This window comes from Tympanuchus pallidicinctus, unplaced genomic scaffold (genome assembly GCF_026119805.1).
Source record: "Tympanuchus pallidicinctus isolate F22 unplaced genomic scaffold, pur_lepc_1.0 scaffold5, whole genome shotgun sequence".
Lineage (NCBI taxonomy): Eukaryota > Metazoa > Chordata > Aves > Galliformes > Phasianidae > Tympanuchus > Tympanuchus pallidicinctus.
This window is the reverse complement of record NW_026294769.1, coordinates 75,467,079-75,490,654: the sequence shown is the minus strand read 5'-3', so window position 1 is coordinate 75,490,654 and position 23,576 is coordinate 75,467,079. Positions and strand designations below refer to the sequence as shown.

The 23,576-nt window shown below is 51.2% G+C and overlaps 1 protein-coding gene and 1 long non-coding RNA gene across 5 annotated transcripts in view; both read right to left on the bottom strand.

Annotated features, from left to right (window-relative positions):
• ARHGAP39 (Rho GTPase activating protein 39) overlaps positions 1-23,576 on the bottom strand; it is a 101,567-nt gene that overhangs the window by 40,079 nt on the left and 37,912 nt on the right. The gene's annotated exons all lie outside the window — the stretch shown is intronic.
• LOC128090956 (uncharacterized) lies at positions 15,773-16,684 on the bottom strand. 3 transcript variants are annotated; one of them, XR_008211167.1, is made up of 4 exons: positions 16,647-16,684; positions 16,475-16,603; positions 16,088-16,216; positions 15,788-15,915 (listed from the first exon to the last, which is right to left on the bottom strand). It is a non-coding gene; the product is annotated as an uncharacterized LOC128090956 (long non-coding RNA). The 3 variants fall into 3 exon arrangements; XR_008211166.1 differs by having other exon boundaries at positions 15,773-15,829; positions 16,045-16,216; positions 16,475-16,684; XR_008211165.1 differs by having other exon boundaries at positions 16,475-16,684.

Below are 23,576 nucleotides of genomic sequence, written 5' to 3'. Positions count from 1 at the left end.
ATAGGATATCCCACCTCTATGGGACATCCCACCTCAATGGGACATCCCACCTCTATGGGACATCCCACCTTCATAGGACATCCCACCTCTATGGGACATCCCATCTGCATAGGATATCCCACCTCTATGGGACATCCCACCTCTATGGGACATCCCATCTTCATAGGACATCCCACCTCTATGGGACATCCCACCTTCATAGGACATCCCACCTCTATGGGACATCCCATCTTCATAGGACATCCCACCTCTATGGGACATCCCACCTCTATGGGACATCCCACCTCTATGGGACATCCCATCTGCATAGGACATCCCACCTCTATGGGACATCCCATCTTCATAGGATATCCCACCTCTATGGGACATCCCATCTGCATAGGACATCCCACCTCTATGGGACATCCCACCTTCATAGGACATCCATCTCCACTGAACGTCCCATTCCACAGGACATCCCACTTCCCTAAGAACATCCCACCTCCGTAGGCCATTCTATCTCTGTCCCATGTCACCCCAACACACCCCTTAGCCGCATCAGTGCCCAAAACAGAGCCACCCGCCACCCCAATCCTGCACCTCTACCAAATGAGGAGTTCTTTATGAGGGTTTTGGGGCTCTTTACTAAAAATGGAGCAAAACAACCCATGGCTTCAGACTCCTGCCCCCTCCTCCTGCCATCAGCTGAAGGCAGAAATTCAGAAGAGGAATTAATTAACAGTAATCTCGCAGACAATAGGAGTCGCCCAGACATTTGCCCTACAGATGCCCAGAAGTGCCCAACTAAAACCAGAATTCAACTACACCCAGAAATGCACAACTACAGCCAAAAGAGTCCAACAACACCCCAAAGAACCCAAATACATCCAGAAGCATCCAAGTACCCTCCAGAAGCATCAAACCACTCCTGGAAGTGTCCGATTACAACTCCAGCCTTCAGCTGGATTGTTGGAAGAGTCCAACAATCACAACCAGAGGCGCTCAACTACATGATTAAGAGGACAGCTACACCTAGAAGGGTCTAACTTCACCCAGAAGTACTCAACTTCATCCAGAAGTACTCAGCTACACCCAGAATCATCCAACTACACCCAGAAGAGTCAACTCCATGTGGACACTGAGCCTTCAGGTCAACAGAAACAAGAAACTCAACACAGAATCACAGAATCACAGAATCACCGAGGTTGGAAAAGACCTACAAGATCATCCAGCCCAACCATCCACCCATCACCAACAGTTCTCAGCAAACCACGTCCCCCAGCACAACGTCCAAATGTTCCCTGACCACCTCCAGGGTCGGTGACTCCACCACCTCCCTGTGCAGCCCATTCCAGTGCCTGACCACTCTTTCAGAGAAGTAGTATTTCCTACCATCCAGCCTGAATCTCCCCTGACGCAGCTTGAAGCCATTCCCTTCAGTTCTATCAGCTGTTACACGAGAAAAGACCCCCAGCTCACTACAACCCCCCTTCAGGTAGGTATAGAGAGCAGTCAGCTTTCCCCTGAGCCTCCTCTTCTCCAGACTGAACATTCCCAGCTCCTTCAGCCGCCCCTCATAAGCCCTGTGCTCCAGATCCCTCACCAGCTTTGTCGCCCTTCTTTGAACCAGCTCCAGGACCTCGATGTCTTTCTTACAGCGAGGGGCCCAAAACTGGACTCAGTACAGGGGGACAATCACTGCCCTGTTCCAGCTGGCAACACCGTTCCTGATGCAGGCCAGGATGCCTCTGGTCCTCTTGGCCACCTGGGCACACTGCTGGCTCACATTCAGCCCAGCATCAATCAACACCCCCAGGTCCATTTCCTCTACGCAGTCCTCCAGCCACTGCGCCCCAAGCCTGCAGCGTCACCTGGGGTTGTTGTGGCCGAAGTGCAGGACCCGGCATTTGGCCTTGTTGAACCTCATCCCATTGGCTTCAGCCCAGCTCCCCAGCCTGTCCAGATCCCCCTGTAGGGCCTCGCTACCCCCAGGCAGATCCACACTTCCAGCCAACTTGGTGTCATCCTCAAACTTACTGAGGGCGCACTCAGTGCCCTCATGCAGGTCATCAACACAGATATTGAAGAGGACAGGCCCAGCACCGACCCCTGGGGACACCCTGACACTTGTGTCAGCTGGATTTGACTCCATTCACCTCCACTCTCTGAGCCCGGCCCTCCAGCCAGCTCCTCACCCAGCCAAGAGTGCAGCCACCCAAGGCTCGGGCTGCCAGCTTCTGCAGGAGAATGCAGTGGGAGGCAGCGCCAAAGGCTGTGCTGGAGCCTCGGTAGAGCACATCAACAGCCTTTTGCTCATCCACCATGATCATAGAAGGAGATCAGGTTGGCCAAGCAGAACCTGCCCTTTGTGAACCCTTTGGTTGTTCCACACGTGCCGCGTGATCTCCCTCAAGACAACCTGCTCCGAAAACACGTAACACAAATCCTTTGGTTCTGGAGACCTGACCCATGTCTGTCTCAGAAGGGTACAATGATGAGCCCCCAATGTGCCACGGCACTCTGCTTAATGAGCAAGAATCATTAAGGCTGGAAAAGACCTCAAGATCACCGAGTCCAACCCCAGCCTATCCCCATTGTTACCCTAAAAAGAACCACAGAATCATTAGGGCTGGAAAAGACCTCAAGACCACCAAATCCAACTCCAACCCATCCCCATTGTGTCCATGGAAAGAATCATTGCATTGCTAGGGCTGGAGAAGACCTCCGAGATCCCCAACCCATCCCCAACGTGTCCATGGAAAGAATCATTGCATCATGAGGGCTGGAGAAGACCTCCAAGATCCCCAACCCATCCCCAACGTGTCCATGGAAAGAATCATTGCATCATTAGGGCTGGAGAAGACCTCCGAGATCCCCAACCCATCCCCAACGTGTCCATGGAAAGAATCATTGCATCATTAGGGCTGGAGAAGACCTCCAAGATCCCCAACCCATCCCCATTGTGTCCATGGAAAGAATCATTGCATCGTTAGGGCTGGAGAAGACCTCCAAGATCCCCAACCCATCCCCATTATGTCCATGGAAAGAATCATTGAACCGTTAGGGCTGGAGAAGACCTCCAAGATCCCCAACCCATCCTCATCGTGTCCATGGAAAGAATCATTGCATCATGAGGGCTGGAGAAGACCTCCAAGATCCCCAACCCATCCCCAACGTGTCCATGGAAAGAATCATTGCATCATTAGGGCTGGAGAAGACCTCCGAGATCCCCAACCCATCCCCAACGTGTCCATGGAAAGAATCATTGCATCATTAGGGCTGGAGAAGACCTCCAAGATCCCCAACCCATCCCCATTGTGTCCATGGAAAGAATCATTGCATCGTTAGGGCTGGAGAAGACCTCCAAGATCCCCAACCCATCCCCATTGTGTCCATGGAAAGAATCATTGAACCGTTAGGGCTGGAGAAGACCTCCAAGATCCCCAACCCATCTCCATCGTGTCCATGGAAAGAATCATTGCATCATTAGGGCTGGAGAAGACCTCCAAGATCCCCAACCCATCCCCAACGTGTCCATGGAAAGAATCATTGCATCATTAGGGCTGGAGAAGACCTCCAAGATCCCCAACCCATCTCCATCGTGTCCATGGAAAGAATCATTGCATCATGAGGGCTGGAGAAGACCTCCAAGATCCCCAACCCATCCCCAACGTGTCCATGGAAAGAATCATTGCATCATTAGGGCTGGAGAAGACCTCCAAGATCCCCAACCCATCTCCATCGTGTCCATGGAAAGAATCATTGCATCATTAGGGCTGGAGAAGACCTCCAAGATCCCCAACCCATCTCCATCGTGTCCATGGAAAGAATCATTGCATCATTAGGGCTGGAGAAGACCTCCAAGATACCCAACCCATCCCCAAGGTGTCCATGGAAAGAATCATTGCATCATTAGGGCTGGAGAAGACCTCCAAGATCCCCAACCCATCTCCATTGTGTCCATGGAAAGAATCATTGAACTGTTAGGGCTGGAGAAGACCTCCAAGATCCCCAACCCATCCCCAACGTGTCCCTAAATAGAACCACAGTCATTAGTGCTGGAAAAGACCTCAAGAACATCAAGAACGACCCCAACCCATCCCTACCACGACCCTAAAACAGAACCACAGAACCATTAAGGCTGGAAGAGACCTCCAAGTCCAGCCTCCACCCCGCTCCATCACCACGTCCGCTGACCATGACCCCTGTACCCAGCCCTTACCTCTCAGTTCTGCAAGGGAGATCATTCCCACCTCATTTCCACCCTTAAAACTCAACAGCACTCACAGTAGCAGCCCATCCCACCTTCATTTGATTCTCCACAGCAGCATCCTTTGGTTCATTTCCGTTGACTCAAAAACGGTTTTGCTCAGAATTTCGTTCAAAAACAGTTTTGCTCAATAATTATTTCACTGAAAAATTATTTTTACTGAAGAATTAACCCAAAAAGCATAACCTTTTTTTTTTTTTTTTTTGGTCAACATGGCAGTGGGAGATGGAAAAAAATATTAGTGTCGGGCACATTGAGCACATTGGTACGGCAAAAAAAGCTCAGGATGGGATGGGGTTACCGAACTTCTGGGGCAGCAGCAGCCCCCAAACAGCAGAAAACCTCAATTCCTGCATCCAGCGATGGTCCTTGGGAAAATTGCATGGGTGATGGCCACAGAATAACCCCAATTCCTGCCCTACCAGAGCAGTGATTGCTCTGCCTCTCTGCAGAGGCTACAGATACCTGGATTTTTGGGTAGAAATCCCAATTTATAGGTGTGAGGTACGGCATGGTCCAAAGCCGAGCGTTCCGTGTGCCCCGTTCCAAAGGATGTGCAGCACCAACTGAGGGACGCAGCCATGCAGAGAGGGCTGCAGAGGGCTCCCTCTGTTCAGATATCCTCACCCCCTCCTACCAACGTGGGGTGAAAACAGGAGAACTCCGTGGGGAAAAAGATTTGGGGGCAAAGTAGCTCCAAATTGGGCTCTCCCAGCCAGGTCTGCTTTCCCACTTAGTGAGCCAGTGGCTCTCCCATTTCTAACGACGTTTGCTTTCCCACCCTGAGAGCAGTCAGTCACCATTCACCATTCAGTCCCTCTCCCTTTCCTAGGGGCATCGCTCTCCCGTTCACAGAGATGTCGACTCCCCCATTTATAGGGACGATGCTCTCATGTTTGCAGAGCCCTGGGCTCCCCCATTTGTAGGGGCACTGCTCTGTCACTCATAAGGAAGTCGCTCTCCCATTTTTAGGGCTGTTGGCTCTCCCATTTATAGCGATGTTCTCCTCCCGTTTACAGGGCACTGCTCTCCCATTCGGCTCGGCCCTCTGAACACAAGCAGCAAACCCCAAAACTCCAAATGTTTTTGCACTGCACCAGTGCTCAGAAACTGCCCTCTGCCCCTCCTGCTCCAAACCCTCCTCTATTTTCTACAGCCATTTCCAGTTGATGCAGGCAGAAAGGCCAACAAGGAACTACGGGAAATAAAACCACAGAATCACAGAACCACCCGGGTTGGAAGGGACCTCAAGGATCATGTAGTTCCAACCCCCTGCCCAGCAGGGCCACCAAACACACATTCAGATCAGGTTGCCCAGGACCCCGTCCAACCTGGCCTTGAACACGGCCAAGGACGGGGCACCACAACCTCCCTGGGCAGCCCGTTCCAGGGCCTGATTGCTCTCCTTGTGAAGAACTTCCCCCTAACATCCAACCTCAATCTTCCCTCCTTCAACTTTGATCCATTTCCCCTCGTCCTGCTGTTGTCAGCCCTTCTGAAGAGTTTACTCCCCTCCTGGCTGTAGGTTCCCTTCAGGTATTGATAGGCTGCAATGAGGTCGCCCCGCAGCCTTCTCTTCTCCAGGCTGAACAAGCCCAACTCCCTCAGCCTGTCCTCACAGGGGAGGTGCTCCAGCCCCCTGCTCATCTCAGTCGCCCTCCTCTGGACCCTTTCCAAGATCTCAATGTCTTTCTTGTCCTGAGGGCTCCACACCTGGACACAGGACTCCAGGTGGGGCCTCACAAGAGCCGAGTAGAGAAGGACGATCACCTCCCTGTCCCTGCTGACCACCCCTCTCCTGATGGAGCCCAGGATCCCATTTGCCTTTCGAGCTGCCAGAGCGCACTGCTGCCTCGTGTTCAGTCTCTCATCCATCAGGACCCCGAGGTCCTTCTCTGCTGAGCTGCTCTCAAGGCCCACTCCTCCCAGCCTGTACGGGTGCCTGGGGTTCTTCCGGCCCAAATGCAAAACCTTGCACTTTGCCGTGTTGAACCTCATTAGGTTCACCCAGCCCTCCAGCCTGTCGAGGTCCCTCTGAAAGCCTGTCAAGGTTCCTCTGAAAAAACAAACAAAGAAAACAAAGTTCCAGATTATTAAATGTTAATTTAAGGAAGGATGAAAAGCAAAGAGCTGAAATGAGCCGTTAAGGACGTGAGCGGGGCCAACAGTGCTGTAGGATCAAGGAAGCATCCGGGTTGGAAACACCTTCGTGATGCTCACCGGTGTGACGCTCAACCAGCACCCGACCTGTGGACTCCCATCACCGAACCGCATCCGCCGCTGCCATAAAAACCCCACGTGGAACATTTCGCACATCGGGCTCTGAGGGAAATTTCCTGTTCCCGCTGAGCCCCGAACCCAACTGCTCGCCTACGGATTGTGGGGACAATCTGTACAAAGAGGAACATTTCCTGAGCTACGGGCGCCGATCCCACGGCTCCTCCATCTCCACGCAACTGCTGATAAGTTCCTGCCCTGGAAGACATTTCTGAGGCCATAAATCCAGCCATCAGAGAGCAGCGAGGGATGAGATGGAGCTGTCGCCCCCAGGCTTGCAGGGCTGACTCCGAATCTCCCTCCAGGCTCCCTTTCTGGTAATAAATGGAACAAAAAGATGTTTGAGGGAGAAACAGAGCTTCAGTTCTGCCCACGATTTGCTTGGGGAGAGAAGTGCTGCAAGACGGAGCCTATAAATAACTCTGAGTTGCACAACAACTGTGCTCAGAAATAAGAACCTCATCCTTCCTCTCGGGCCACGGCAGCACACAGCCCTGGTGACACCGGTCAGTGATGGGACAGGGGAATTTAAGAGGACGGCTGGACTCTGGTTTCCCAATGGTCTTTTCCAACGTAGGTCACCCCGTGGTTCCATCATTCTAAGAGCATATTTTCCATCCTTGAGGACAACACGGTGCCACCATTCTAACAGGGTTTTCTCCAGCTCAGATCACCCCGCGGTTCCGTGACTCTAAAAGGATCTCTACCCCCTGGTTCCATCATTCTAAGAGGGTCTTTTCCAACCTCAAGCACCAAGAGGTACCATCATTCTAACAGGGTCTTCTCCAACCCGAACCATCCCACGGTTACACCATTTCCAACCCACATCACCCCACGATTCCATCATTCCAACAGGGTCTTCTCAAACCCACTCCATGGTTCCATGATTCTAAGAGGATCTTCCACAACCCACAGCATTCCATGGTTCCATCACTCTAAGAAGGTTTTCACCTCATGGTTCCATCATTCTACAGGTATTTTTTCCAAGCCAGACCACCTTTCGAGGAGGGTCTTTTCCAACCCAGACCGCTCCACGGTTCTGTGATCAAGGATGTTCTTCTCCAACCCAGCTCACACCATGATTCCTTGATTCTAGGATGGTCTTCTTCAACCTCGAGCACCTCATGGTTCTGTGATTCTAAGAGGGTCTTTACCCCATGGTTCCATCATTCTAAGAGAATCTTTTCCAACCTGGATCACCCCATGGTTCCATGATCTAAGAGGGACTTTATCCCATGCTTCCACCTTTCTAAGAGGGTTTTCTCCAACTCAGATCACCCCATGGTTCCATGATTCCAAAAGGGTCTTTTCCAACCCAGATCACTCTCTGCCTCTAACAGTTTTGAGGGTCCTTTTTCCCCCACCTGAGGCTACTTGAAGGCATCTCAAGCCCCTTCCCAAGCAGCTCGCAGCACCCCCAGCCACCCCCTTTCCTCCTCCAAGCCCGACGACAGCTCCAGCACTCGCACAAAAACCCAAAAACTCATTTGAAGGGAACAGGCAGCCGTGAAAGCAAAGCAGGACAGCATGGATTTGCAACTTGGAGGGGATTTGCAATCTAAATCGCACGCCCCAAGCAATTCCAAGTGCTTGTGGAACTGGGACAGTGCCGTGGCTGCGGGCGCTTCACTCAACGCACGGCGCTGGGGGCAGCCCAGCGTGCAGTGGGGTTTTGCATAGGGCTGAGCCTCCCGGCTCCCTGCCAGCTCCTTCTCTTCCTGGCGAGCTGAAGGAAGAGATATCCGGATAACCTGGAATGCTGCTTTTAAATATTAATCTTACCAGCGCTATGGGAACGGCAGAGAGTTTGCATAAGCCTTCCCCTCTTGACAAAAGACTGCCCCAGCAACAAAAGGGCCGGGACAAATGAAATTAGGCTTCCTGAACCATGGGGAGGATCTGAGGAAGGGTTTGGGGAATGCCAGAACAGCAGGGCTAAGTGCCAACGTTGCTGTAAACACTGCTCTGTGCACCAGCACGGTGATGGGGTCTCCTTCCATAGGGAAAAACAGGGATCAAACGTGCCACCTCGTCCCCACCACGCAGTGCTGGGACGTTCTGTAATGTTCTCTTCTAGGACTGACCTCCTCCAACTCTGAACCACCTTGGGGCACCCGTATGCAACCACAGTTCTCTCCTTCCAGCAGGATTCAAAGCCCCCAAGACGGGAACCAAAACCCCGAGACGTGGGATGAGACCCAACACTGGGATGACAGCAAGATCCCACCTCGCCCGTCCAGCAGAAGAGATGGAGCTCCTCAATGTCAGCCTCAATGTCAGCCTCCATGCACTCTCTACCAAACGCACGGGTAGGAAGATTGAGCATTTCTCCTTTCTCTGTTCCCATAGAAACTGAACTTACATGGAGATGCCGAAGGAAAATTGAAGCTTCCATATAGGAATCTACCAGGAATCGGTCGGCGCGCGTTGGGCATGGGCTGGTGGATAAACAGGGGGAGAAGAAAGCAACCAGAAATAAAGCCATGGGAGGAAGGCTGAGTTCCAGCAGGGGGTGTTCTCACACTGAAGTCTTTGTTGGGGACAAAAGAGAATTAACAAGCTGTGTTAAACAGAGACGTCAGGGTTAAATTAAAGCTTGAAGACTTTGTGAAATGAGCAGCACTGAGATGGTTTCCAGCTCTGCTGGAGCCCAATAGGATCCAGGAGGAATCCACCATGGTCACAGGTCCCCTCCCCTCACCAAGGGTCAGGAATGGCCAAGAAAGTGACACACAGGAGTCAGGAATGGCCTGAAAGGGACCGAAAGTGATGAACAAGGCCTGAGAATGGCCAAGAGGGGAATGAAGAGGACACAGCAAACACCACAGCCCTGTCCCACGGCATCACAGACTGGGGTTGGGTTGGAAGAGACTTTAACAGCCATCCAGCATCAGTGCCAGGAGGGCACTGCAGCAGCCTGAAAAACAAAAAAAACAACCACGCTAGAAATGTCACAAAGGACACCGGGAACCCATTGTGGCCACTGGGATTCCATTATTTACTTTCTCAGGATGTGTTCTATGGGTCGCTCCGCAGTGGGTTAAACATGCACCGAAAGGAAATGACTTCTCATAGCACCTCACGCTCAGCAGCAGAGCCAAAAAACACAAACGGGCTCAAAACCACAAAGGGGTTCAAAAGAGATCCGGAGCAGCTCAAGGAGGATGAGTGCCGGGGGGGCTCTCCAGCAGGGTGCCCAGCTGCGCCGCCCCATGCATTTGCTCCTTCCTGGGGCAGACTCTGCAGACTCGAAGCCGTGAGTCGATAACTTTGGCTCTGTGGCTCTTGGCGTAGAGGACACGGCTCGCACACAAATCCCTTTCGAAGGACAGCTTCCAAAGAGGAGAGGATGGCTGTGATCTCCTCCTCTCTTATCAGCACGCGCGCTCTACAGATGCTCCCAATCCCAACTTGACAGCACGAAGCTGAGCCGGGCGTTATCTCCTTCCAGCTCCCCCCAAAAAGCTGCCAGAAGGCAGATAACGAAGAGGCGGGGATGAATCGAGTCAGCTCAAAAGCAGGGCGACCTCGGGCTCCTCAAAGCAGCTCAGCCTTTTAGCTGGAGGCTTACAGGAGCTTCAGTCAGTCGGTGCTAATGAGCTCTGCGCTCGTTTCTTCCAGCCAAGTGGGAGAGGTCAAGGTCTGGAGCATATTGACTTCTTGCAACTTTTGCTGAAGGGAAGCAGAAAGTTGGGTGGGTGCGGAGGGACTGAGCCTCCCGAGCTCTGGTTGGTCCCAGTGCCTCTCATCGTGCTGCTGGGCACCACTGGTAAGAGCCTGGCTCCATCCTCTCCTACCTTCCCACAGGGATTCATGGCCATGGGTAGAATCTCCCTCAGCTCCTCACAGGGCAGACGCTCCGAGTCCCTTCAGCATCTTGGTGGTCTTGCAGTGGGCTCCTTCCAATTCATCCACACTGCTCAACCCAATGACCTTTCCATTCATCACAAACCTCCACTCCAACCACATCCTCCTCCAGACACCTTTTACTTCACCCCCCGCAAATGAACTGTCACAGAAGCACATGGCTTAGGGTGGAAGGGTCATTAAAGATGACTGGGCTGTAGAATGGTTGGGCTGGGATGGTCCTTAAAGATCACAGGGCTAGAGGATAGATTGGAAGGGTCCTTAAAGATCATACAGCCACAGAATGATTGGGTTGAGTGGGTTCTTAAAGATCACAGAGCTATAGGACAGATAGGAAAGGTCCTTTAAGATCACAGGGTCATAGAATGATTGGGTTGGGAGGGTTCTCAAAGATTACAGAGCTATAGAATAAGTTGGAAGGGTCCTTAAAGATCACAGAGCCACAGAATGGCTGGGTTGGAAAGGTCCTTAAAGGGCCCAGAATCACAGAATGGTTCAGTTGGAAAGGTCCTTAAGGATCACAGAGCTACAGAATAGGTTGGAAGGGTCCTTAAAGATCACAAAACCACTGAACCCTAGAATGGTAGGGTTGGATGGGACCCGAAAGCCCAATCAGCACCAACCCCTGCCGTGGGCTGGTTGCCCCCCGCTGGCTCAGGTTGCCCAAGGCCCCATTCAGCTCAGCTCCCTCAATGTTCTTTGCAGGAGAAGAGCTCCAGCTTCCCAAGCATCGACCATTTTGGAGGTGGGATGGTCCTCCCTTGGGATGGTGCCTTCGTAGGTCACCCATCCTCACACCATCTGGATCAGCCCAAATCAAGTCTGGACACGAGCACTACTTCAGTGCCAGTGCTGGGCCCACAAACCCAAACTTCTCAGGGCTGAAGTTCCTAAAAATTCAACAGAGCAAAGATTCCTCAACTTGCCAACTCTGACCCTAATGCTTCTTAAAAAAATACATCACATTTTGCTTTTCCAACTGAAATCTGCAGAGGAAAGATGATTAATGGGTTATTAATAGTAATAATCTCTCGGCAATACTGGAAGTGTGAAATACGGAGCGGAACGCTTTGAACTTTCAGCTATTTGCCAAAAGCCTGCCAACAAGCAGCGACCTGCAGCAAAATGCATCAAAATTCACCACCGATCGGAACGGAAGCGAGAAACTTCCCCGATCTTCCCCAAGATCTCTGCAAAAAGGGAATTCTCCAAACCTCAGCTGCCCTCCTTTCCATGCCCAGAGCTGGAAAAAGAGCACATCAAACAGATAACGCTGAGCTCCCGGCTGGCAGAACCTATAAAAACCTTGGCACGTGTTTTATTTTGTTCCCAGTTCCCCATGGCTGCGTGCCCGGCCCCGTGCAACGTGGGGACGGCATGTCTGAGCTTCGCTGCTCACCCTATTTGCACCAACATGGGAGATGATAAGAAGTTCTTTGTTTCTTTAGGGAGGAAATTTAAGAAAAGGTTCTTCGGGGGGCACAAAAAAAAAAAAATCTGATTTTCCAAACCAGAGAATTCCAAACCTGAATGGGAGTGTTGGAAAAAACAAATGAGGTGGAGCACTGGCAAACCCCAAAGTTGTTGGGGCTGAGTTAGACGTGTTGGAAAGGAAAGGGTGCCACAACTCCACAGCAGTGACAGTGGGACAGATTTTAGGGAGGAGTGGGAGCCTCCAGAATGTCTTCAGTACTTCCTAAGTAATGTGCAAGGAATACACAAGGCAGTGTGCAATCAATTTGCACGGGAATCCTCCAGAACATGCAAGGAATCCTCAAGGAATGCTCAGGAAACGGACGAGGCAGGCGCAAAATGCAGGAAATGCGCAAGGAAAGCGCAAGGATGTGCAGGGATACGCAAGGAGCCTGCAAGGAATAGTGAACGTGCAAGAAATATGGAAGGATATGCCATAAATGTGCAAGGACACACGGGAATACATAGGAACATCAGCACTGTGCAACAACACTATGCAAAAAATACAAAGACGTACAAGGACGTGCAAGAATAAGCAAGGAGTACAGAAGGAATAAGCAGAAGTATTCCTTACTCAAGAAATACACAAGGAATTTGCAAGGAATAAGGAAGCAGAATGCACGGATACTCAAGGAATATGCAAGGAACATAGAAAGAATATGCAAGGAATACGTAAGGAATAGAGAAGGAATACCATCAGGAACGTGTAAGAAATGCTCAGGGAGTAAGCAGGGACTGCAACAGGAACACACACGAAATATGCATGGAACGTCCAAGAGATGTGCAAGGAATGCACACAAAATGTGTGTGAAATACGCAAGAAATAAGAAAGGTGTAAGAAACACACAAGGAATCCACAAGGGATATGCAAAGATGTACAGGAATATACACAAGGATATACGCAAGGTTATGCAAGAAACAGGCAAGAAATACAAAGAAATACTCGAGGACATGCAAGAATAAGCTAGGAGTACGCATGGAATATGCAAGAAACAAAGACATGCTCAAGGAATACACAAGGAATATGCAAGGAATACTCAGGAAAAACACAGGGAATTTGCAAGGAATAAGGAAGCAAAATGCAAGGATACTCGATGAATATGCCAGGAATACAGAAGGAATACAGGAACACAGCAAGAAACAGGCAACGAATAAGCAGGGAATAAAAACAGCACACGCATGGCTTTGGCAAGAGATACGCACGGAATGCAGGCAAAATATGCAAGGAAAACAGAAGAAATGCTGCTGAAAGATGTAAGAAATGTGGAAGGAATCTGCAAGAAGTATGCAGGAAATGTACCCAACACGTGCAAGGAGCACACAGGGAGCCCACCGGCGATACGCAGGGAATCCCAGCAGCGGAGCCGATCCCTGCGGTGCAGCTGCTGCCCCAGCCCTGCAGCGAGGACAAATGCAGGCAGCTGCCCCATGGGTGATGTGCAAAGCAAAGGAAGGGAAAGGCCTGTGCTGGAACACAGCCATACGTTGGGCTGTTGTCAATCACTGCCACGGCACAGCAGGTGTGAAACGTGCTGCTCAGCCTGCCTGTGGGATGGGAAAGGAGCTCGGCAAGTGGCCTCCCCCTGCTTTTCCCCCAGATCCTCCCTTTAGCAGTGACGTGGGTGCCAAGCTGCAGCGGCCCTGAGCCCCCAGGTGGGGTTGGAGGGCACTGAAGCCAATGGCAACTGGGCAAAGCCAGTGGCAACTGCGCAAAGCAAACGGCGGCGTGTGCTCTTGTTCATTACAGGAATCAGATTTGTTGCTTCTGATGGGGGAAAATAGGGTCGTGCGTAACGCATGTAGGGTCAGCAGATCGATTCAGAGCAGGGTTATCTCATTTGGAAGAGAAATGGTATTAAAAAAGAAGCGTGGGTGCTTCCAGTGGGTGAGACGACAAAGTGAATTGCTTGCGAGCAGCACTGGGCAAAACTCAAGGCGGGGGGGGGGGGGGAATTGCGTTCTCCCTCCCCAGATTTAGGGGCAAATCAGCTGACTGTGAGGAGAAATGGACCGATTGCACGACAGGCCTGAATAACCTGGGAAGTGAAAAGGATGGCAGAGAGAAAAGCGACCGGGTTTTTTAGCAATTTGGGAATACAAGCGGGACGCTGGAGAGAGAAACTGGAGTGGCAACGGAGAAAGCGGAGTGGCAACGAAGAAAAGAAGGACGCCAATAAAGAAACAGGGGATGGCGATGAATGTTTCACCACAAGGAGCACTTTTCCACCCAAAATCGCATCGACACGATGAACCAAGGTGCTTCCCTGCTTCGCCAGCCCCCAATGGAACTCCAAGAAGGAAAGAGGCACGGATTGCCAAACCCCGCAGCAAAGCACGTAACCCAACCGCAGCCACCCGGCAGCTGCGCAGCATTTGCTGCCCCAGCCCCTGTGCTGGCAGTGGCAGCGGATTCCTGGGGCTCTGTGCTCACAGCCGCGGGCAGCAGCGCGACGTGATGAGGGAGGGGGACATCGGGGACGTCCCCACGCCGCCCAAAATCAGATGGCTGAAGGTGTGGGACAGAAATGCAAACCTCTGTGCGCCCTGTGTGCAAGTTATCGTGGCTGGGGTTAAGGCCGTGCAGATAAGGAGGAAGAAATTTCTTGGAAGATCAGGTGTACCCTACAAGAAATACACAGATAAATAAGTAAAGACCCAAAGAGCAGCACCAGTGCCCTCCTGCAGCTTGCAGTTCTTTGTCTAGATGGGAGATGGGAAGCTTCTGTCATCAATCCTACGCCACGTTTCCCTTTTTGATGATATTCTAGGCTGGAAATGATTTCTAGGGGCCATCTGGGCCTCTCCCCCACCCTCCCTTGGGTACAGGGGGCCTCAAAATGAGCCTTTTTGGTCAAATCCTGCCATTTCCACAAGTGGAATCCCAAAATCTGGGATCCAGCTCCATGGACAAGCATTAAACGTGGAGGTTGGTGGCCCTGCATGTGGCAGGGGGGTTGGAGATTCATGATCCTTGAGGTCCCTTCCAACCCTGGCCATTCTGTGATTCTACGACAAACACTATTCCTCAGCACTGGAAAAATGGAGACACTGCTCCTTCCTCCTGAAGAACGTGGCTCTGCCCTCATTATCACCCAACCAGGGAGGTGAGGACGGCACTCAGACCCCCTCCCTGGGGCTGGAGGAGCACAGCTCTCGCTAAACACTTATTAAACACTTATTAAACACCATTAGCACGATGCCCTCCGTGAAGACGTGGCCCCATCTGCTCCCAGTGCCAGTGACTCGGTGCTGGCATCGCGTTCCTGGAATTTCGGCTGCAGCACCATCTGTTGCACCACTGCAGGAAGCCTGGGGTGGAGAAAATAAAGAACAACAGCAGCACTGACCCTTGGAATGTTCCTCTGGTGGAAGGCACCAACAGTTCCAACGTGTTTCACGATCACCATTCTGTGCCTCTGCCTTCTTCCCCTTTTTACCAACCACTCTGTGGCCAAAAATGCCATTTGGGGCATTTCCAGCCCAGGTGGGTTGGGTTTGTTTTACCCTTCTTTCTCCAGTGCTGAAGCTGGAAGCTGGTAGGGCAATTGAAGAAGGCTTGCCATGGGCACTGACTAACAGTGACAGGACACGAGGGAATGGCTCGAAGCTCAGCAATTCCAACTCAGTCCATTTGGGGTTCTATGAAGGGCCTTCCCAACTCAACCATTCCCTGGCACTGTAATCTTTAAGGACCTTTCCAACCTAACCCAACCCATTACATGGCTCCATTAAAGACCCTTCTAACCCAACCATTTCACAATTCCGTTAAGGACCTTTGCAACCCAACCATTCCCTGGCTCTATGATCTTTAAGGACCTTTGCAACCCAACCATTCCCTGGCTCTATGATCTTTAAGGACCTCTCCAACCCAAGGACCTCTCCAGCCCAACCCATTACATGGCTCTATGATCTTTAAGGACCTCTCCAGCCCAACCATTCCCTGGCTCTATGATCTTTAAGGACCTCTCCAGCCCAACCATTCCCTGGCTCTATGATCTTTAAGGACCTCTCCAACCCAACCATTCCCTGGCTCTATGATCTTTAAGGACCTCTCCAGCCCAACCATTCCCTGGTTCTATGATCTTTAAGGACCTCTCCAGCCCAACCATTCCCTGGCTCTATGACCTTTAAGGACCTTTCCAGCCCAACCATTCCCTGGTTCTATGATCTTTAAGGACCTCTCCAACCCAACCATTCCCTGGCTCTATGATCTTTAAGGACCTCTCCAACCCAACCATTCCCTGGCTCTATGATCTTTAAGGACCTCTCCAGCCCAACCATTCCCTGGTTCTATGATCTTTAAGGACCTCTCCAACCCAACCATTCCCTGGCTCTATGATCTTTAAGGACCTCTCCAGCCCAACCATTCCCTGGCTCTATGATCTTTAAGGACCTCTCCAACCCAACCATTCCCTGGCTCTATGATCTTTAAGGACCTTTCCAGCCCAACCATTCCCTGGCTCTATGATCTTTAAGGACCTTTCCAGCCCAACCATTCCCTGGCTCTATGATCTTTAAGGACCTCTCCAGCCCAACCATTCCCTGGTTCTATGATCTTTAAGGATCTTTCCAACCCAACCATTCCCTGGCTCTATGATCTTTAAGGACCTCTCCAACCCAACCATTCCCTGGCTCTATGATCTTTAAGGACCTCTCCAACCCAACCATTCCCTGGCTCTATGATCTTTAAGGACCTCTCCAACCCAACCATTCCCTGGCTCTATGATCTTTAAGGACCTCTCCAGCCCAACCATTCCCTGGCTCTATGATCTTTAAGGACCTCTCCAACCCAACCATTCCCTGGCTCTATGATCTTTAAGGACCTCTCCAGCCCAACCATTCCCTGGTTCTGTGATCTTTAAGGACCTCTCCAGTCCAACCATTCCCTGGTTCTGTGATCTTTAAGGACCTCTCCAACCCAACCATTCATTCCCTGGCTCTACGACCTTTAAGGACCTTTCCCACGCAACCATTCCTTTGCTTTATAATCTCTAAGGACGTTTCCAAACCAACCGTGGTTCTATTATGCTTCTGGAAGAACACATGAATGTCAGAGCAGCCATTTCTGGATGTTCTGCATTCCTCCTCTTTGGAATGGTGTCCCAAATGTTTTGGAGGACTTGCAGCATTATTTCCCACTGGGAAATAGCACCGAAACCTGCCATTACATCCCACTCCCCACGCTTTGAAGGCGGGCTGAGCGCTGCCACACCGCTGTGCCATTCGTCAGCAGCCACACACCGGCTCCAAAATGACATGCTGCCAGCAGCTCACTTTTGTTCCTCCTCCTCCTGCAAATTCCAGGAGAGCTCGAGGAAACAGAAGTGCGATGCTTGCTAATTTGGTGCTAAAACAAAAGCAAAAACCACACGGTTTTTTTCATCCAGCTCGAGCCATTCGGGGCCTTGAGCACGCTGCCAGTTCTGCTCGCTGCTGGGCACCTTCAGAAGTCACAGAAATGCCTTCCCCACACCGCACCGCAGCACGGCAGCCCAGAAAATGAGAGCTGCAGCCACAAGTGGTCCCTTGCTATTGCGCTTCTCATGCTTGCTCCTGCTCCTGGTTTGCTCCCCACAGGCGGCTGACAGCTCTGCAGAATGCTGCTTTCCTCCAGATGGGATCTGCAGCGCTCCCGATCTGAAAAATGGGGTGAAAAACCCAACAAAAACGAGGTGAAAAACCCAACAAAAACGGGGTGAAAAACCCAACAAAAATGGGGAGAAAAACCCAACAAAAACGAGGTGAAAAACCCAACAAAAATGGGGTGAAAAACCCAACAAAAATGGGGAGAAAAACCCAACAAAAATGGGGTGAAAAACCCAACAAAAACGGGGTGAAAAACCCAACAAAAACGTGCTGCAGCTTTCCAGATGGATGTTTTCTGAAATATAAAACCTCTGGTGGGCGCAGATTTGTCACAGAGACGTGACAGATAAGCGGGGCCCCCGTGGCAGAGCTCGTTATCGCGCAAGCGATTGGCGTTAACAATGCTTAATTACTTTAATCCACTTAACAACGTGCTTTACTCAAACGAGCCTGACGGATTGCTCCCATAGCGCTCCCGGAGCTGAACGACGCTGGGACTGCTGGCGTTTAACCTCCACCACTGGGTTTGTAGAATCACAGAACCATTAGGGTTGGAAGATAGAATCATAGAATCATAGAATCACCAAGGTTGGAAAAGACCTCAAAGATCACCCAGTCCAACCGTTCACCTGTTCCCAACAGCTCCCACTGAACCACGTCCCTCAACACAACATCCAGCCTTTCCTTGAACACCCCCAGGCTCGGTGACTCCACCACCTCCCTGGGCATCCATTGCAGTGCCTGACCACCCTTTCTGAACAGTAATACTTCCTCATGTCCAGCCTGAATCTCCCCTGCCGTAGCTTGAAACCATTCCCCCTGGTCCTATCACTGATGACACGAGAGCAGAGGCCGCCCCCCAGCTCACTACAACCTCCCTTCAGGCAGCCATAGAGAGCAATGAGGTCTCCCCTGAGCCTCCTCTTCTCCAGGCTGAACATTCCCAGCTCCTTCAGCCTCTCCTCATCAGCCCTGTGCTCCAGACCCCTCACCAGCTTTGTTGCCCTCCTTTGAACACGTTCCAGGGCCTCAATATCTTTCTCGCAGTGAGGGGCCCAAAACTGGACACAGTAAAGATCATCAAGTCCACCCCTCAACCCATCCCACCATGCCCACACCATGGGTCTTCTGCACATGAAGTCCCACTATGAGTGGTTTTGTGGGGTTTTTTTTTTGCCATATTTAGAGTGGGAACGCAAAGCGGAGCGCTATGCACGAAGGCTCACACTGCCCCAACCTCTGGGACAAACCTCAGCAGGCACAAGCGACTGCAGAGCAGCGTTTTTAAGGAAATTCAGTTCAGGTGAGACATCCTGAGGAAGAAAAAAGTCTCTGAGAGGCAGAATGCCCTTCAAGGAGTCATCAGGGGCTTCTTTTTAGATCGTTCCTCTCTCTGGTTGGACGCCACGTGTGTAAGAGGACAGAGACAGAGCAGTAATTCCTGGAAGATGACAGCAGGGAAGTGAAGTGGGTGGATGGAAGTGGATAATGTGGTTCTCATTCCTATGAATTCAATGAAACCATTGAAGTCCATTACCACTAACACTGAGTGCATCGGAACACACCTATTAAAGGATCTCAGCGTGTCTTGAGGCGGAACCAACACCTCTTCCCATTCCCACGGAGCTTTCCTGACACAAATAACTCCGTCTGACACCGCTTCCTACAGAGCTAGAGGTTCTCAGGGCACTTCAGCTCACCTATGATGCCAGATCCGTCCCCGGAGCCTTCAGCAGTCAGTACATCCCAAGGGAAAGGGCAGACCCTGAGGGAAAGGGGAGACCCCAAAGAGAATGGCAACACCAAGCGTTGGGTTCTCCCAACTTTGCTGCATCGCTTGCCAGCCCTCCCAGGAAGGGCGATGGAACACAGGAACACAACGAGGTTGTGGAGTCTTCTCCTTTGAGATCTCCAAACCCTTCGGGACATGGTCTTGGTGGCCCTGCTGGAGCAGGGATGGACCCAATGATCCCTTCCAACCTCAGCCATTCCGTGATCCCGTTCCTCATGTCCTGAAATGGAACCACAGTGCCACACATCGCCGTCCGCAGTGCCAGAGCAAAGTCAGCCTCGTTACCACCAACACTGCAGGCAAAGAAACTGGGTTAAACCACATCTCAGAGGAACGCAGCGAGCAGCTGCCAGAGAAATTAATATTTTAAACAGTGGTCTCGTGTGTGACAACCGAAAAGCTGAAATTTATCTTCATCCACAAGAGTGAAATCAGCACGATGCACGACGCCATCCTCAAAACTGAAATACTTTAGAATTCCCTAATGGAAAGCTTGAAAAAAATCCAACCTCCAGCCCCAAAATCAGAGTTTCTCGCTGAAGGATTCTAGCCTCAACATTCAGATCCACCACTCGCCTTCGGTCTGCAGCGTTATGCCAGTATCAGAAAGGCAATCCCTACACAAGGGATATGCCAAGGCCAATGCAACCGATGCTCCACCAGCCCCCGTTAACGGACCCCACACACCCTACATCCTTACCAACAGCCCTCTTCCAGCTGGCACATTGGATTACCCCACACGCTGGGTTGCTGGGACAGCCACCCAGATCCTCCTGCTTGACTTTTTAATACACTACCACAACACCAAGTGTTATCTGGACCTCCTGATGCCTTTCGTTTCCAAGATGACGTATCCCCACACTTATTTGCTATGATTTTACCTGAATTTTTCAGTAAGCTTTACCTTCTGCTTCCATTTCCCAGACAACAGTGGCCTGAACTACACTAGAAGGAAGCGCTCACCAGGTACATCCTCAGCATCAATTAACAGCCCACGCCATGGTCAGGAATGAGTCCCAGACACGTTGGAAGCCACGAAGCTCACTGCTCATCAGCAGTTTCTCCCTCTGCCGCGCTCATCTCCTGACTCAGTATCTAATTGATAACTCTGCCCCTATCATTTTCCCCTTCTTCATCACCGCTGTAATTACCACGGCTATTTCCCTTCCCCGTCAGGCTGCCTTTAATTGCTGCAGCCTTCTCGTTCAAAGCTTTAAGAGCGTTTCCCAGCTGTTCCAGTGAAAACCCAGCCCACCCATCGCTCCTTGGGTTTGGCCAACGAACACCACCGACCCGTGACCACCTGCACCTCCGTGGCCCCACCAGTCCCCAAGGATAGGAAGCAGACGGCGCTCCCAGGGACCAGGGCCGTAATTAATCCTCCACGCAGATATCCCAAGGATAGCGAGGCGCCTCTGGCACACCCTCAGAGACGAGGATGGGGTGGGTGGCTTCCTTGGCACCAGTTCCCACGTCAGGAGCAGATCAGCACGCGCTCCTTCAGGGCATTTCCCCGCCAAGTTGGGACCACCATTCGCTCCCAGCTAGATTTGATATTGCAATGACTGCCCCGATGGAATGGCTTGGAACCCACACGGCAAATCCAGCTGCACCCAACGTCCCAAGGGATTTTCATTACATTATCATTACACTTCACCACCCCAAGGCTCCCACTGGGGAACAGGGGCGGAGGCAGCGCTTTTCTGGCTCCCAGCCTCACCCATGGGACTAATTAATATCCCTTAAGCACCACACCCCTAATTACAATAGACTAAGCGAGCACAAAAGCTCTTTGGTCTCAAAAGTTCGACTCGTATATGTATCTTATTCCCCCTATGAATTTACATCCTGCGGCATGCCCATTAAACCCATGTTTTTAATTACAGCATCAAAAAACTTCTTCATTAGAGTACAAACAAAAAAAAAAAAAAAGGTAAAACGTTGGCTCTGAAATCAATGGGCGGGCGGGGTGGGATGGGCTGGCGTTGGACTGATTTTGGAGGGCTCTTCCAACCTCAGTAACTCTATGATCATAGGAGTGGGCATGGTGGGGATGGGCTGGCATTGGACTCGATGATTTTGGAGGGCTCTTCCAACCTCAATAACTCTATGATCATAGGAGTAGGCATGGGCAGGCGTTGGACTCGATGATTTTGGAAGGATCTTCCAATCTCAGTGATTCTGTGATCCCAGGAATGGGCATGGTGGGGCTGGTCTGGCATTGGACTCGACGATTTTGGAGGGCTCTTCCAACCTCAGTACTCTATGATCATAGGAGTGGGCATGGTGGGGATGGACTGGCATTGGACTCAATGATTTTGGAGGGCTCTTCCAACCTCAGTAACTCTATGATCATAGGAGTGGGCATGGTGGGGATGGACTGGCATTGGACTCAATGATTTTGGAGGGCTCTTCCAACCTCCATAATTCTATGATCATAGGAGTGGGCATGGTGGGGATGGACTGGCATTGGACTCAATGATTTTGGAGGGCTCTTCCAACCTCAGTAACTCTATGATTACAGGAGTGGGCATGGTGGTGATGGACTGGCATTGGACTCAATGATTTTGGAGGGCTCTTCCAACCTCAATAACTCTATGATCATAGGAGTAGGCATGGTGGTGATGGACTGGCATTGGACTCCATGATTTTGGAGGGCTCTTCCAACCTCAATAACTCTATGATCATAGGAGTGGGCATGGTGGGGCTGGACTGGCACTGGACTCAATGATTTTGGAGGGCTCTTCCAACCTCAATAACTCTATGATCATAGGATGGGCTGGCATTGGACTCGATGATATTAGAGGTCCTGACCAACCTTAACAATTCTATGATACAAGAGGGAGGATTAAGGAGGGCAGAGCACACTGAGTCATGCAGGGTAGGATGAGGGCTGGCTGGGGCTGTGCAGATCACGCGTGCCGCGCTCCGGCACCATCCGGCGTGCAGCGGGTTTGTTCTGAGCACTGTCTGCACAGGGAACAGAGGCTGCAGTGTTCTCTGCAGCCCTCTGAGCGCTTGCACGCAGTCACAGCAGGATGGAAAAGAGCAATTAAGAGGGAGCCTGTCCCCCCGCCAACAAACCCTTGCTCTCAGCAGCCCTCAACCACCACTCAGCCGTCGTATGGAAGGGTCGGTCACGCGGGCACAGAGAGCAGCGTGCAGTGCTCTGTTGCTCTGCTGTAAGCACAAAACCCAGAGCCAGAAGCTGTGGAAAAAACACTGCAGGAGCCCTCTGAAAGCACAGGGTCAGCAGCAGCAGCAAACAAAATGCGGTTTGCAAGCTGAAGCAAAGCCCCAAAGCTTTTAGGGCAGCCTTGGAGCTACCTCCTCTTCCTCAGGGCTTCATTCATTGGGCTCCTAAACACCAGGTGTTGTGCTTTTTTTTTGGTAGATTCCCCTCCCACCCCCCCCCATAAAATTTGCCATCTACCCACTTGCAAGCATGTTGATAATACGCCCAGTGCAAGAACGTGAACAATAAGCCCCAAACAGAGCAATTGCCAGCAGGAGGAGAGCTGATGCTGTACTTACACAGCCCTAATCCCCATGATTTAAGACCTGCCTGAGATCCACCTGATTTCAGGAAAAAAAATAAAAAAGGAAATTAAAAAAGAGGAGCTTGACCTTACCGTGTATTAGGTTTGAACTCACAGCTGCAGCAGATGGCTTGCAAAGGGGATGGAGAAACAGTGTCTGATCACAAAAAAGGAGAGAAAAACAACCTGACACCAGGAAGGTCAGGAAGGGGAATGGTTTTAAGATAAAAGAGGGGATGCTGGGAGGAAAATTTTCACTCCAAGGGTGGTAAGGCTCAGAGAAGCAGAGGGTACTCCATCCCTGGAGCTCAAGGCAAGACTGGATGGGTTTGGACAACCTGATCCAGTAGGTGGATGCCAGCACACGGCAAGAGTGTGTCTGGGGGGGCTTGGGGTCCCTTCCAACCCAACCGTTCTACAGCTCTATCATCTTTAAGGACCCTCCCAACTCAACCATCCCATACCTCCATGATCTTCGAGGACCCTTCCAACCCAACCATTCCATGGCTCTATGATCTCTGAGGACCTTTCCAACCCAACCCATCCTCCGGTTCTACGATCCTTAAAGATTCTTCCAAAAAGCACTCAGCTTTTGGACAGACACGGATGGCCACAGTGCAACCAACACAGAATCTGAGCTTGAAACCCTACACGTGTAACACATGGGGCAAGTGGTCACAGTTGGGCAACGTACAATCAATTTTTTCATGCTCCACAACAGTTCATGTGGAGTAGCTTACTATTAAAATGAAACTATCGTAGGGATTTGGAACATGATGTTTATCCCTGTGGT